Raw genomic sequence first — 13,867 nt, 5'->3', positions numbered from 1 at the left:
ACTGGCAGAACAGCGCCACTTCTAGGCAGTGACCTCAGTTACAGTTGTTTAAAGCAAGATTCTGTATGTGCTGATGCAGTGTTTCACCAACATGTTTGAATCTGGTTCAGCTTCTTATTTTCTTTGGCTGTACAAGACCAGGGTTTTAAAAATCAGGTAGTAACATGAAGAGGCTCAAAGGACAGTCGTGGAGGAGGTCTGCTAGCTGAGAAGGTGTTGTGATGCCAACAAGATTCCCACTTAAGTCTATTTCTTCTTGTCCTGCTCTGTTTTCTAACTAGAGAAAAAGGTTGTTTCAACCCCTCTCAAGTAGCATACCTATTTTAGGTGTGAGGGAAACCTGGACCTAAGTTAGAGAAAGGGAAACATGTGGATGGAAAAAAAAATACTTGGATCATATTCAGACAGATATTCTGCTTTTACTGTCTGTCTTTTTCTTTTTAGGTCTTGCCACTCTAAGTCATCAAGAAGCTGTTTTCTGGACTTGAATATTGCCACTGGCAATATTGTGAAAAAGTGAGATGAGGAGGAAAGGAAACGTCTTTTTTTCCCCCTGCCATAACTCACCTGATGTTCAGAGAGGAGCAAATCAAGGAACGAGCTCAGTTTTCACTGAGCTGGATATAACTACACGTCAGTGGAAAGAACTGTGCTATCTTATAGGAGGAGAAGGGCCCCTGGGAACCCTCACACTAACAGGGACCTGGAAGGAAAGCTTGAGTCACTCAGTCCTGTCTCCTTCTGCTGTCGTCACCACATCATATGGACCTTTCACACACTGATCACGTTCCATCGTAAATGTAGATAGTGTTTTTGCCCCTGTTACTTGTATTATGTAGCTGTTTGAAAGCCTTGATTCTAACAGTGAGGAGAACACAAGTTCAACTGTGCTAACAGTGGAGAGAGTTTTTTAAAGGAAAATTCTCATATGCTATAACTGGATGGCTGCAGTCACAGGATTTATGGCCTCTTTGACAGCACGGTGCACAAGAGCAGGGTAGGTGATGCATGCATACCACAACATCCGAGGCAATCTGAAAGCAGGGTGAAATTACGTTTTATGGATGGCATGGATGAAATTGTGCCCCTCAAACTACTTTCAGGCTTGAAGATGTGGAATCTGAGTTAAGTTACTGAGGCATGACTAAGTTTTGGTCATGCTAGAAATGTTCCACTGTTTGGTAACCACATCAGAGAAAAGTCAAGCTCTGAAGGCCCTGGTGGGTTGGATCCCAAATGTGGAGGCAACCACTTAACACAGAGCTTGAATGCAGTCTGTTAGACTGTTTTTCAATGCTACTGCAATCATTAGTGTGAACAAAACCTTAATTGCAACACTCTGATTCCAGACGTATTTTGTTGCTCCTGAAGGCTCTATTTTTAAAGACTTGGAAGTGAACTGCTCTGTTTCGCTCTACTGAGGTGTTTGCAGTGTGACAAGTGTAATCTGTGTGATGTCTATCTTGTTTCTCTCATTGTTCTAATACTAAATAAGTGCAACTAAACCCATTTAAATGATCACATTTAAGGTAGGTTCATTTGATGAGAATAGCTAAAGAAGATTTTGCAAAGAGAAGAGCTGAACATAATAAATGAAGTGCTGCTCCCAAAAAACCTGGGAAGATGAGTTGCCAGGATGGTTCCCCTCACCAGTACCAATGACACATTGACACTATTAAATGGAGTTGGTGCAGTATCCTGCACACCAAATAGGCACTGCTTATTTAGATACATATTGCATTGGAATGAATATTAAAACTTTGCACTTGAGAGGGAGGAGGTAGAGTGATATAATGGTTGTAACATGATTTCCTACACTGGCAGCAAGTCAACCACAAACATAAGATTTGTTCTGAGTAATATTCATTATTAGCTTACCCCAGAAATAATGTGAGAATTCCTCCATAACCAGAGAATAGGCACAGCGCATCATTAACAGTGATGTCAGCCAAAAACACACACACAGTTTTACAGCCTGATATTTAAAGCAAATGGGTAACAGACTGAAACTCCCAGTATGCCTGTCGAAAAGAACAAATTATTTACTCCTTAGGTAGTTTTAAAATGTAAGCAGATATGCCATAATGCAAGATGAATTTACAAAGAAAATAGAGTACACTGCACTTAGATCAGAGGCTAAATGAACCACTGGTATAAACACTGGTGTGGCAGCCACTTACCGGGGATACGCCTCAGAACTGAAACTTGAACACAAATATTCTATTTAAAACTCAGTGTGCTCACTCTTTCTTGTCTTCTCCCTGCACATGTAGCTTTTGTCACCCTTCTTGCTGTGCTTGCTCCCCCAATGAGGCAAGGCTGATGCCATGCTTCTTCCAGGAACAGGTATCCATGCATAAACTGAGCTAACATGTGGTTTTATTTTCCACTGCGTGGTGATATTTGGATATTCAGCACTCTTGATAAGGGCTGTCAGTGGCTCTTGTCCTCTGGGAGAGAAGGTCTTGGCTGTTCATCTCCTTAAGGGTGGAGAACTGCTTTAACTGGTTATCGTTAGGATAACGAGATACCCTTCTACCCATTGCCCTTCCGAGCATGGTGTTTTGTTGAACTCACGATCCCTTGTACTTTTCCTCTGGTTTACAGGCTCAAAGATGCACAAGTGCACAGGCACAACCTACTGTAACCCTTTTCGTCCCCCTCAAATTCCTCTTTTCTGACCTGTGGGAGATGGTGCTGCTGGTTCTACACGCCTGCCTGGTGCATTAGGACAGAACCAGAGGAACCCTGGGGAAAAAGGGACTGAAAAATTGGGAAACAGGTCTTCCCAGAGGCATCAAAAGCACACCACAGGCTGGCATCCAGGCTGGGTGTTCCAGCTCGCACACTACCAGCTGAGCAGTCTGTTGGTTTGCCTGGTGCAATGGGCTGCTTGCAAGGAGCTGTTTTTGGTTCTTTCTGTAGCAGGCCAAGGTCAGCAGTTCCTTTCCTTCCCTTCCCAGGAGAGGGCAGAGGCACATGTGCACCTTTGCACTCACACCCACCAACTCACCTCATGAAACAGTAAAATACACATTTTTCTTTCCTTCTTTTTTCCCCCCCAACAATTATCCTGGCTCTCACTCCTTTCTGTCTCTTTCCCACTTTGCTCTGCACACCTCCTCCAGAACACCCCTATCTTTAAATGTCTATAATTGTTGGAAAGGGCCCATGTGGTTTATTGGATTGCCATCTTCCCAAGGATTCATCAGGTCCTTGACATTGGATGGGGTGGCTATGGTGTCTGTCGTCTTTGGCCGCAGATATGTGCCAGTCAGATCTTTTCTTTTGCCAAGAAAGGCAGGATATGGTGTAGATACAGGATGATGGACTTTTATTTTCCCAGTGCATGAGTGATGTTATACATGGCAGAGAGCAGGCTATTTAACAGGATATTAATTTACATCTGTCTTCAAACTCCATAGCATTAGGAAAAACTCTTAAAAAAAAAAAAGAGAAATTATTTACTGTGGGACATAGCAGGAATGAGTGGCCTCTTTCTGATGTTAAAAATATATAGACAAAAGATTCTCAGATGGGATGATTTGGTGATTTAAGGACTTACCACACCCAAGAGCCCATCATGACACACTCTTTGAATAAAAGAAATTTTTCATGCATTCTGAAAGCCAGGCCTTTAAAGAGGCTTCACATTTGGACATGAAAGATGAGTCATTCAGAAGCAGTATTTGCCACAAACTGTGTTAGCTTCCTTCCTTCTGCTTTCCTTCCTTCCATGGTATGTCTTGGTGTTTTAAGTATACCTCAATCTGCTCTGCAGTGCCCTGGTCTTAGCCCTGTAATGTTGTCTTTGTTCATTGTATCTTCTTTCTTTCCCATAATATTTCATTTTCCCCCCACCAGTTTTATTTTATTAATTGAGACAGGATGAAGCAGAGGAAGAGGAGTCACCCTAGTGGAAACACACGAGCTGTGTACAGACCTGGCAACACAGAGCTCTCATTGTGGCACTGTGTGACTTGTCACCTGGTACTGACACTTAGCATTGTGCCACCAGTGAGTTAATCAGCCTGAGTCAACTGGTGCTCTCACTTGCAATCCTGAACATGGCTGTTAGGGTGGACAAATTGTGGGAGTGTATGCTTGCCAGAACAAAATGATCTCCTGTGTCTCTGAACCAAAAAGTGAATGGCAGATGCAGCAGTGTGACTACTGTCTTGCTTATTAGAGCAAGTACACATCTGCTTCTTGCTCTGTTTGTCCAGATCAAAAATCTCCTTGCCAGCAGTGTTTGACCTGCAATATCTCTGCGTTCAAAAATGAGATTTCATTTTACTTTCATAAGTTTAAATGATTTAAAGATTTCAATCTCCTGCAGGAGTTCAGATTCTTTTGTTTGTTTTGTTAACCTGCTATAAGTGTTGCTAAAGGTCATGCATGGGCATTTTTCATGTACTTAAGTACATCTGGCTGTATGTGAAGAGTCCAGTCACTTTGCAAGGGGTTTGGTGGGGCATTATCTCTTTTATTGTCATTTCCTGTAATGCAGTATGATAATGTGCAGATCGTGTGTGCATGTGAGCAGGTACATTTAGGGTGGTGTGGAACAATAAACATGATCTTTCGAGCAGTCACTGCAGAGCAGAGCAACAGGGAGACGTGGCCAGATACCCACTGTACAGACAGCAATGAATTACTTTACTTTTTATGGTGTAATGGGTCTGTTTATTACATTTAACAAAAATATAGAGTGACAAGAGACAAAATAGGAACCCTGTGCCAATTTCTTTGTGATGTGTCCAGGTGCTAGACTGGAAGCACTGGCAAATCCAGGGCTAAACTCTTTTGGTCAGGAGATCGTTTGAGCTTTTCAACTTTCAACGCCAAAGTTTGTTAAACTATTTTGCTTATTAACTCTTTTGCAATCCCTTAACTGTGCTTGAAATTTTAATGTTAAACCACTAAATCCATTTTACAACTAGAGATTAGAATGTCGAAGAGGACGGATTTGTGAGTTTAAGCACTGACCCTTGAAAGATGAGACATGGAACATACTTCTTCCTTTGAGACTGTACCCTCTTCCTACAAGAGTCAGTGGGGGCAGGACTGAGCCTGTGCTGGGAAGTGTAAAGTCCCTATGAGGAGTGGTACCACAGACAAACTGGCTGTGGGCATTGTCTGGCTTGGCCTGAAAGCCCATGTTCCAGTGGTGCCTCTGCAGCAGTGGCTGTGAGCATTACATCACCCTGTTCCTGATCTTACACCTCAGGAGTGCAGAAAGGGTTCCTATGAAGGACTAAATGCAATGAAATGTTAAGGCACTGCCTGTGAATGTATTTAAGGTGGTCGTATAAGGGTCTACAGCAAGATTAGGAACATAACCTGAAAGAAAACTGATGTGCTTGTGAGCACAGTTTCAAGCTGAAAGAGGGGGTTATTAGGTCATATTCAGAAAAAACAGCATCTTGGGAAAATACCAAGCAATGGATGCAGATGGGGAACGAAGAAGTTAGAGCAAGCATGGACTAACAGAAGAAATTTCAGCCACCACCATTGGGCATTCAGGGGTATAGTAGAGAAGTGGAGGCATCTTGTGGGAAGCAGGCTACAGCTGCTCCATAAGTTCGGTGGTTTAATTCACTTAAAATCTACTAAATATTAGCAATTACTGTTAAAAATGAGTAATACCAGTAATTGACAAGCATTATGTCATATCATCTTCCTGGGAATTGAATAACAATCATGGTAATTTTAATCTAACTGTTTACTTCTACTTCATGCATTACTAAAAGTAGCAGCCTCTGGCACCACCTCTTCCTTGCTCCCTAGAAAAGGGAAAGTGAGAAATGGAGGAAGATTTAAGTGTTGCAAGCAATGATTCATTCTCAGGCTGCACAACCCACCAAATGATCTCCAGAGTGGCACTGCTGTTTGGCCTGAGAACAGTTTTTCTCCCTCCCTGCCCTCTTAGCTAGATGGAAGGAAACTGATACTCATGGCAGACAACCAGGATGGCTAGAACAAATACTGGAGAAGTTCAGGAAACTAAATATGGGGATCCAGGGTCTGGAATACATACCAGAATAGGAAAAAAAAAAAAAAAGAAAAAAAAAAAAAGATAAAAATACAGAAAAAATAGGGGGAAGGAAATAAAAAATAACCAAAAGAGATTCCACTACCAAAAATCAATCCCTGGGACAAAGTAATCATTAAAGGCCTAATCTTTCCTTTCCTATGCAGGGCCTGGTTCTGTAATGGATTTCTAGAGGCTGAACAGACATTCTTCTGAAAGAAAGCAGAAGAAATGTCTTGAAGTTTTTTTCTGCATAAAGATTTTCAGGTCTCAGGGAAGTGTAGGAAAATTATTAAATCCTAGGTTAGGACAATCTGGCCAAGGGAAAAATGGTTAAAGTTTCTCCTTGTTTCCAGAAGTCAGGGAAACATGTCATCCTAACCCCACTTCAGACTCAGCAAGAACTAATTTCAGACTGTTCTTGGATCATATTTGCAATTACACCCTGCTAATTTATGTGGTTTTTAAAAGTCCCAGGGCTAAATGGTGCAGCTGAGAGTTCTCAGTGGGATGTCAAGTACTAGCTGTTTCACCAAGGTGCTGTTGAAACGCCCTTTGGATGTTCTCCTTGATGCATGAGTAGGTACCAGGGCTATCATTTTTAGTGTCTTCCTAAATGCCAAAATGAGACCCTGCTTTGACTCTAATATAGAAATTGTACTGGGCAATTGTACTTTTGTGCTATTTTGACTCTATTGATCAATTGACTCACTAGAAAAACATAAACTTTGCATCTTTTTCTTCTGTTCTGACCTTCTTCAATGTTTTTCAGTGATAATGAGGTAATATTGCTTTCAGAGACCTGGTGCACACCAACTAGGGAGCTGCAGCGCTCCCTGCTATGGGACTTATGGAGCTGCTCTTTTTCGGTGTTTTAATTTTATTTTTCATATTTATGTTAATATCCTTTTAAAATCTGAGCCTTTATGTACTGCTTCCTGCTTCTGGTTATGGCAGAAAAGTTTTGGCATTGTTATTGCATGCCCAAGTAAATGAGACTTGCCTCAGCCTGTCATAGAGATGTTTGATTTTAATCCATTGGAGGCTTTGTTGATTAAGATAAAGGCCTTGATTAGGCACTGGCAAAGATCTGAGAGCTGTGGATGCCCTGGAGGTTCAGCGTAAACCACTCTTAAAGCCTGAATCCCTTGGGAATTTGACTACTTTTTTCCATTCTACATAAGCTATTACAGCTGGGAGAAAACTGTTGCCATATTGATTAAATGCTGGGCCTTTATGAATAATAGTCCCTCTTACATCAGTACAATTTGAGTTCCACTTCTCAGCTCTGAGCTGATTTTTGTATGGCTTTCTTCTTCAGGAGAAGAACAGATGTAGTGCATGAGAGGAGCTCAGTTTGATCTTTGGTAAGGGCATTTTCAGTTTAACATAGATAATATTTGCAAGGGTCATATAGGAGGCTGAATTTTCCTTACATAGCAAAGCACAACTTCTCCGTCTATCACCTTCTGCAGTCTCTGTGGCAATCTTTGTGCTGAAGAGAGAGAAATATTCAATGGATAGACTCAAATGCATAAAGGCCATGGTGTATTAAAAACAGATTAAAAGGTCTTTGCTGGACTTGCAAAATCAATCACTGCCTCTAATGTTGGTCACTGGTGGTAAGGTAACCCCCCTCAGATCAGGTGATGACTCTTCTTTGGCCACCTTCCTCAAGAAACAGCTGCTTTTGTGTGAGCTGTTTCACCCCCACTAATCGAGGTGTGGCTCTGTGTCTTCTGCAACGTAGGCTCCAGCCTACCTGTGCTGTGACCAGCATTATATAGTACAGGTATATTCAGGCATCTTTCCACTGGCTTAATTTGCATTTGTGAGTGCTTAATGTTTTGGACTTCTGGTTACCAAACTACACAGGCAGGAAAAAAGGGTGCATTAGTGAACTCAAGTGGCAGGTTTGGTCTCGTTAATTTGACATTGCACAGAAAACCTTCAGCAGCAGCAGGGATAGGTATAGATTTTTAAAGCTGAGTTTGACAGCCTGAGCTGTTAGACCATCTTTTTTCCTCTTGCCTCCAAAATCTGCAAAGGGTTTCACCCAAATTCCGTTGGATGGCTAGCCATCAACAGTGCAGCAGCCTGTTTCCCATTTTGTTGGCCAGAGCACAACATTATTAATAAAATACAGAAATAGGTGTAGAAAGACAGAGCTACATCTTCAGGTGCTTGCTGACAGCCTGTCCTTGCAGAGGTGGGATATGCAGCTGTGTGATGTGCATAGCTGACATAATGAACTCTGTTCTAGTGCAAACAGCATTTGCTCCAGTAAGAACTCAGTAAAAACTGGGCAACTACTCAGAGGTTCGGACAGAGTTCTGGAAATATTCCATACCCTTAGCAGTCTAAATGCAAGAGATTGACTGATGTGATTCTTGCATTTTCCTTTGACTGTTGGGTGCTTTTATGCAGCCTCTAATGGAAAAAGTGTTCATGTTGCTCCAGGAGAATTGCTGGTCATGCTGAGTAAATTTATTCAGGTTAACTCCTGTCTTGCAAGCCCATTCTGGAATGGGACATACTAAAGAAATTCCTTCTTGCTTATCAAAACAAGTTGTTCTCAATCAAAACCTCCACACCATAATTAAAGTCCACATTGATTTTTAGTTTTTTTTTTTCACTTTACAGCATTATAATATATAAAGCCCAGCTTTCACTTCTCATCTGAGCAGTTTAGCTCCAGAGTCAGTGTAAGAGCAAAGGTGGAATCATTTAATGGTTTAGGTTGGAAGGGACCTTAAAGATCATCTAATTCCAACCCCCCAGTCATGTGCAGGCACATCTTCCACTTGACCAGGTTGCTCAAACTCCCATCCAACCTGGCCTTGAACACGTCAGGGATGGGGCATCCACAGCTTCTCTGCGCAACCTGTGCCAGTGCCTCACCACCCGCACAGTAAAGAACTTCTTCCTAATATTTAATCTAAACCTGCTCTCTTTCAGCTGGAATCCATCTCCCCTTGTTCTATCATATCCTACAATAGATATCCAAGCAGCTGCATGTCGCAGTGCTAGTCCACCTTAATTATTGTATTTGAATACAGCAAGCAGGATGCACACAAATGTGAATATGCACTCTTCATTGCATTTTTTATGTATATAAGAGGTCTATACTATATGCCAAGAGAACACATAATCAAATGTTAATTTGTTTCCAATGAGAATCAAATTGTGTCAATGAACAGAGATATAAACAAAAATAGTTGTAAGAAAAGACAGGATTCATTACAGCAAAAGTTCTCAGGGAAGATATTTTATTGTACAAAGAGGATCAAAAAATGAGGGAAACAATCATTACATATGTGACTTCAGGAGATAAATCATCAGTAAATATTTTTTTAAGAAGCACCAGCATTAACATGGAACAATTTCACATTTGTAGGTAATTTACAGCTGAGAAATATTCTGTCAACATTTCCTCATATGTATGGTTTGATTAAACTTAGTGAAAGACACCTCCCATCAGGCCTGAAATGTCTCTGAGGTTTTAATGATTTTCCACATGGAAAGGGCACTACTTGGTAGAAGAAACTGTCTTTTTTTTTTTTTTCAGTATGCCCAAATGAAGCAACTCGTGAATATGGGTCAATGAATACAATTGCTTTAAGGCAAGAATGCAGGTCTGAAAGGAAAACAAAGTCCAGTGGTGCCTTGCTTCTTCAAGAGATGGATTTTTAGTCTCCCTTTAAGCTTACAGCCTATACTGGAACAAATGTTAGAATCTTGTTTTTGTTGGCTGTGAATAAATTCATCATGGGATACATGGTTTAAATATGACCTGATGTAATTCCCATTCTCCTACTACTAGCTGCTATCTGCTGAGCCAATTTCAACTTCAGTTCTGTTTCTTTTGAGTAAAGATTGCAGACAGACTCTTGTCTTCATTTGTTCTGTCCAATTCAGGATGCAAAGCACTCCTGGACAAAAAAATATAGGGTGTTTTTCATTTTTGTACTGTGTGACTCAGTTTTAGCATATGCAACTAATCTTTGCTAATGCATTGTGTTAGAACTGACTCATTCATATCAAAGGTGCAAAGTCCTTGAGTGCTTAACCAATTGCTTTAAATTTTAGAAAGACGATATTATATGTTCTTGGGTGTCACCTAAATTGGTATTTGAATTTTTTTGTCTCGTTAATAAGTCATATGCACAGATAACTGAACCTTGCAACTTAGATATAAATAAGTAATTAGAAAAAAATATAGCAGCTTTCAAAGTTCAGTGGCCAAGGAATTCCTTAGGTTTTTTTCGTTAGTAGAAATTTAAAGCTGTGGATAATTATAAAACATTCAACAATTACATAGTGTTAAGGGGCATGTTTTCCCAAAGGACTCAGAGTACTCAACTGTTTTCAGGTATTCAAAATTGCCCAGATCCTGCCAAAGCACCGATGTGACAAGGCAAATCCACATATTGATTTATGACGTCCTCTTAGCACTTGGGTACCCCTTTTCTTTATCCCTATGTAGGCACTAAGCCCTTGAAAACCTGCCCATCCTCTAGGTAGGAGAAGACAAAGTGAAGACCAAATTCCAGGATAAACTTAATATTAGTGACTTATCTATACATGGTCCCACAAAGGAGCTCCCATTTTCAAGTCTGAGAGCTATCCAAGCAGTGACACAAATCCCTGAGATTTCCAATAGACTTTCTCCTTTTGACATGATAACCTATGGGAAAGGGCACACATAAGTCACACATTTTTTCCTCTGAAGGGAATGCGAGGCTGGAGTCTGGCCCTTTCACTAGCTACTTGGCATTCTGGAGACCAGCCCTCTGCTCCCCTTGGCACCTGCAAAAGTGACACCTCAGTTGTTCCAGCTCTCTTGAAGATTTATAGCAAATTTGTGTTTCAGAAACATCAGCTGATAACCTTTGCACTGGCTTGGAAGGCAGAACTTTTATTATAGGATTGTTAAGATAACAACAGCTTTGAATGTGTACTGCTGCTTTGCTAAGAACTAAGTGGTAACAATGCTCTGCTTATCTGCTCAGCTACCTGGATTTTAGCAGTGGCCAAGGGTAGGAAGCTCTTACACAGCCAGTTGGTTGTTTCCTGGCATTCTTGTTTTGAGACAGTCGAAGTTCACTTGGCTTTGCTGCTGCTTTGTTATCTAAGGAATTCATATACTACTTAATCTCCATAAAAACCCAAACCATGACTGTACTGTGTGAGCTCTGCAGGGAGCATCAGCATTCCAGATCTGGTGTCATAAGGCCTGTGAGCAGATTCTGGGATGCACAGAAAACTGTATTTTTTGGCAAGCAGTATCATAAATGAAGGGAAAGACTGCCTGAAACAATTTGGAATTTTTCTTGGGTAGTTTGGACTTTCTAGACTTGAGATATTAGGTGAGAGACCTTTATTTTGTGCAATGACAACCCTAAAAGGAAGAATACTAGATGTGGCTTCCATCTGCCTTGCCATGTATGCTTAATAATAAGCCTTTTGCATGAGTCTCAAGGAGCAGTTGTATTCTTTTAGTTGGATCTAAAGTTGTTTTTAGATAAAAAGCTGAATAGAGGAGTGAACAGAAAAAAAAAAAAAAAGGTATCTGAGCCAGATTCTGTACAAATACCCCCTGAAACTAATATTCAGAAGCCTTTATTTATTTTTTGTTTCTAAATTATGAGAGCACGACAAAATATGATAACAATACACACTGAAATGTTTATTTTAAAATAGATAACAGCTCTGAAAACGCCTTGCCTCATTCAGTATACTGGAACATCCCTGCAGCTTAACCTCCTGTCAGTGTGAGCCAGAGCAGGGTGAGGAATGCTTCTTGCTTTTCCCAGGCGAACCCCTCTGAGGAAATTCAGAGCACACAGTGTGTTCAAACTCCTTTTTCTCCTCTTTAGACTTATTATTTATTTCAAGTTGATGCACAAGCCCAAGGCTGGGCTGGATTCTCTCCTGGACATCTGCCTTAAATGAGTGCTGTGCATCTGACAGATCTCCCAACAGGTCATGTATCACAGGACGTTCCCCTCATGTCCTGTATACCCGCAAATCACTTCCAACAACTGGTATTTCCACACTATAGAAAATACAGAGATTTGGAACGGTGGGTCCCGACGCTGAGCAGGACTGAGCAGGGAAAGGCTGAAGCACAAACTCTGGGCTTTGCCCTGCCTCCCTTACTTGGGTTTTAATCAGCCAAAACCCCTACCAAGTCAGCAAGATTTTTCACTTCCAAAAGTGCTGTGTGAAAACGGAGGGAGGGCTTCAGGCAGATCCAGTACAATGGCTAAAAAATAACATGACAAAGTAAAAAGAAGGAAGATAAGCAGAGCACACAGCTTAAGAAAAGCATTTTTTCTAGACAGGGCATCCAATATCCAGCTGCTCCTCTGAAGGAGGTTGTGGCTAACGTGGTCAGTATGATAGGATCTGAGGCACTTAACAAAACTATCCTAGAGTTTACTTTTTATGTTTTGGGGGTGAAGGAGAGTTTGAATTACAGAGAAGGAATGGCAGATGTTAATGCCAGTCTCTCACTTCTTACTACTGGGTTTAAAGCCCAGACTGTTTGCTTTTTTTTCTCTCCAGGACAGTAGCTATCTTTTTTTTAACAAAGCCCTTCTGTTAGTATCTCCAGTTTTGTTTGTGCACAATACTGTCAACAATATCAGGATATGTTTAGATAAAAGATACACTAAATAGACTGGCTTGGGAGTTTGGGGAGTTTATCTCCGCAGATAACACTCCAGTAGATTTTTGTAGTGGCTCTCATTAGTTGACTCTGTCTTATCTGATCAGCCTCTGAAGCCAATCAATACAGAAACTTGCCAATCAGTGCTCAAGCATTTAATGTAGTTCTATTCCTGAGGCTCCCAGAAAAAAAAAAGGGAAAAAAGCATAGAAGTACTTTTTGTTTTGTTCTGGTTAAAAGCTGTTCTGAACAAACCGTTACTGGATGAGATGCTGGGAGCTGATCCTTCCTAGGTTTTCTGGCAGCGCTTGATGCATTAGGCTGTAAATGTCTTTATTTCTCCTGATGTGGGATTCTTTTCTGTCTTTCAGATGAACCTTCAGTACTTGGTTGCAATGTATTAACTCAGCCTACCTACACATATCTTGGTGCTCAGGCATCTGAACTGTTCATGTTTATGGACAGTTAACATCAGCCATGAATGGTGGCTTTAAGAGAATTTGACTGATACAGGCTTTGGTGAATCATCTGGAGGGTGTGTTTAAGAATGGAAGAAGTGACTTGAGTACAATTTTCCAGCCCATCATAAATGAGGTTGGGTCTTCCAAAAAATTTAGGGTGTATCATGACTGATCCTGCATGGTGCCGAATTTGGTCATCTGACCAAACCAGTCCTCACGTATACCCTTGATGGGATGTGAGTCCATGAAGACACTGGTGTGAAGTGTTGAGATGGGCCCTGAAGTCCCTTGTTGTAGTTCAATGTTGTGTATTTATCTTCACTGTTCGCTTGGCATGCTTTCAGAGGTTGGAAATTACAGCATGTGGAACTGAGAAAAGCAGATTAAACCCATACTTCTCACTTCTTGAAGCACACCTGTGTATTTATAAATGCAAGCAAAGGCCATCTGCATCTTCTAATGCTGCAGGTGTCCATGGCCATGTTACAGTTTTGATCTGTTTTTTTCTTAGTGAAAGCTAAATGAGGAGTGTGAAATATTCCTGATTTAGTTTCTGTGTTCAAACCCAAGAGATATTTCAAGCATTTTCAAGCACGATGAATGAGGAAAAAAGCTAAAAGTGGGGTATGTGAGATTGCTCAACTGCTTCAATCCCTCAGTCTAAAGGGAAGGAGTCTGGCAGCAGGCTGTTAAGGGAAG

Source organism: Vidua chalybeata, chromosome 2 (assembly GCF_026979565.1).
Source record: "Vidua chalybeata isolate OUT-0048 chromosome 2, bVidCha1 merged haplotype, whole genome shotgun sequence".
NCBI lineage: Eukaryota > Metazoa > Chordata > Aves > Passeriformes > Viduidae > Vidua > Vidua chalybeata.
Note: the sequence above shows the minus strand (reverse complement) of the source record.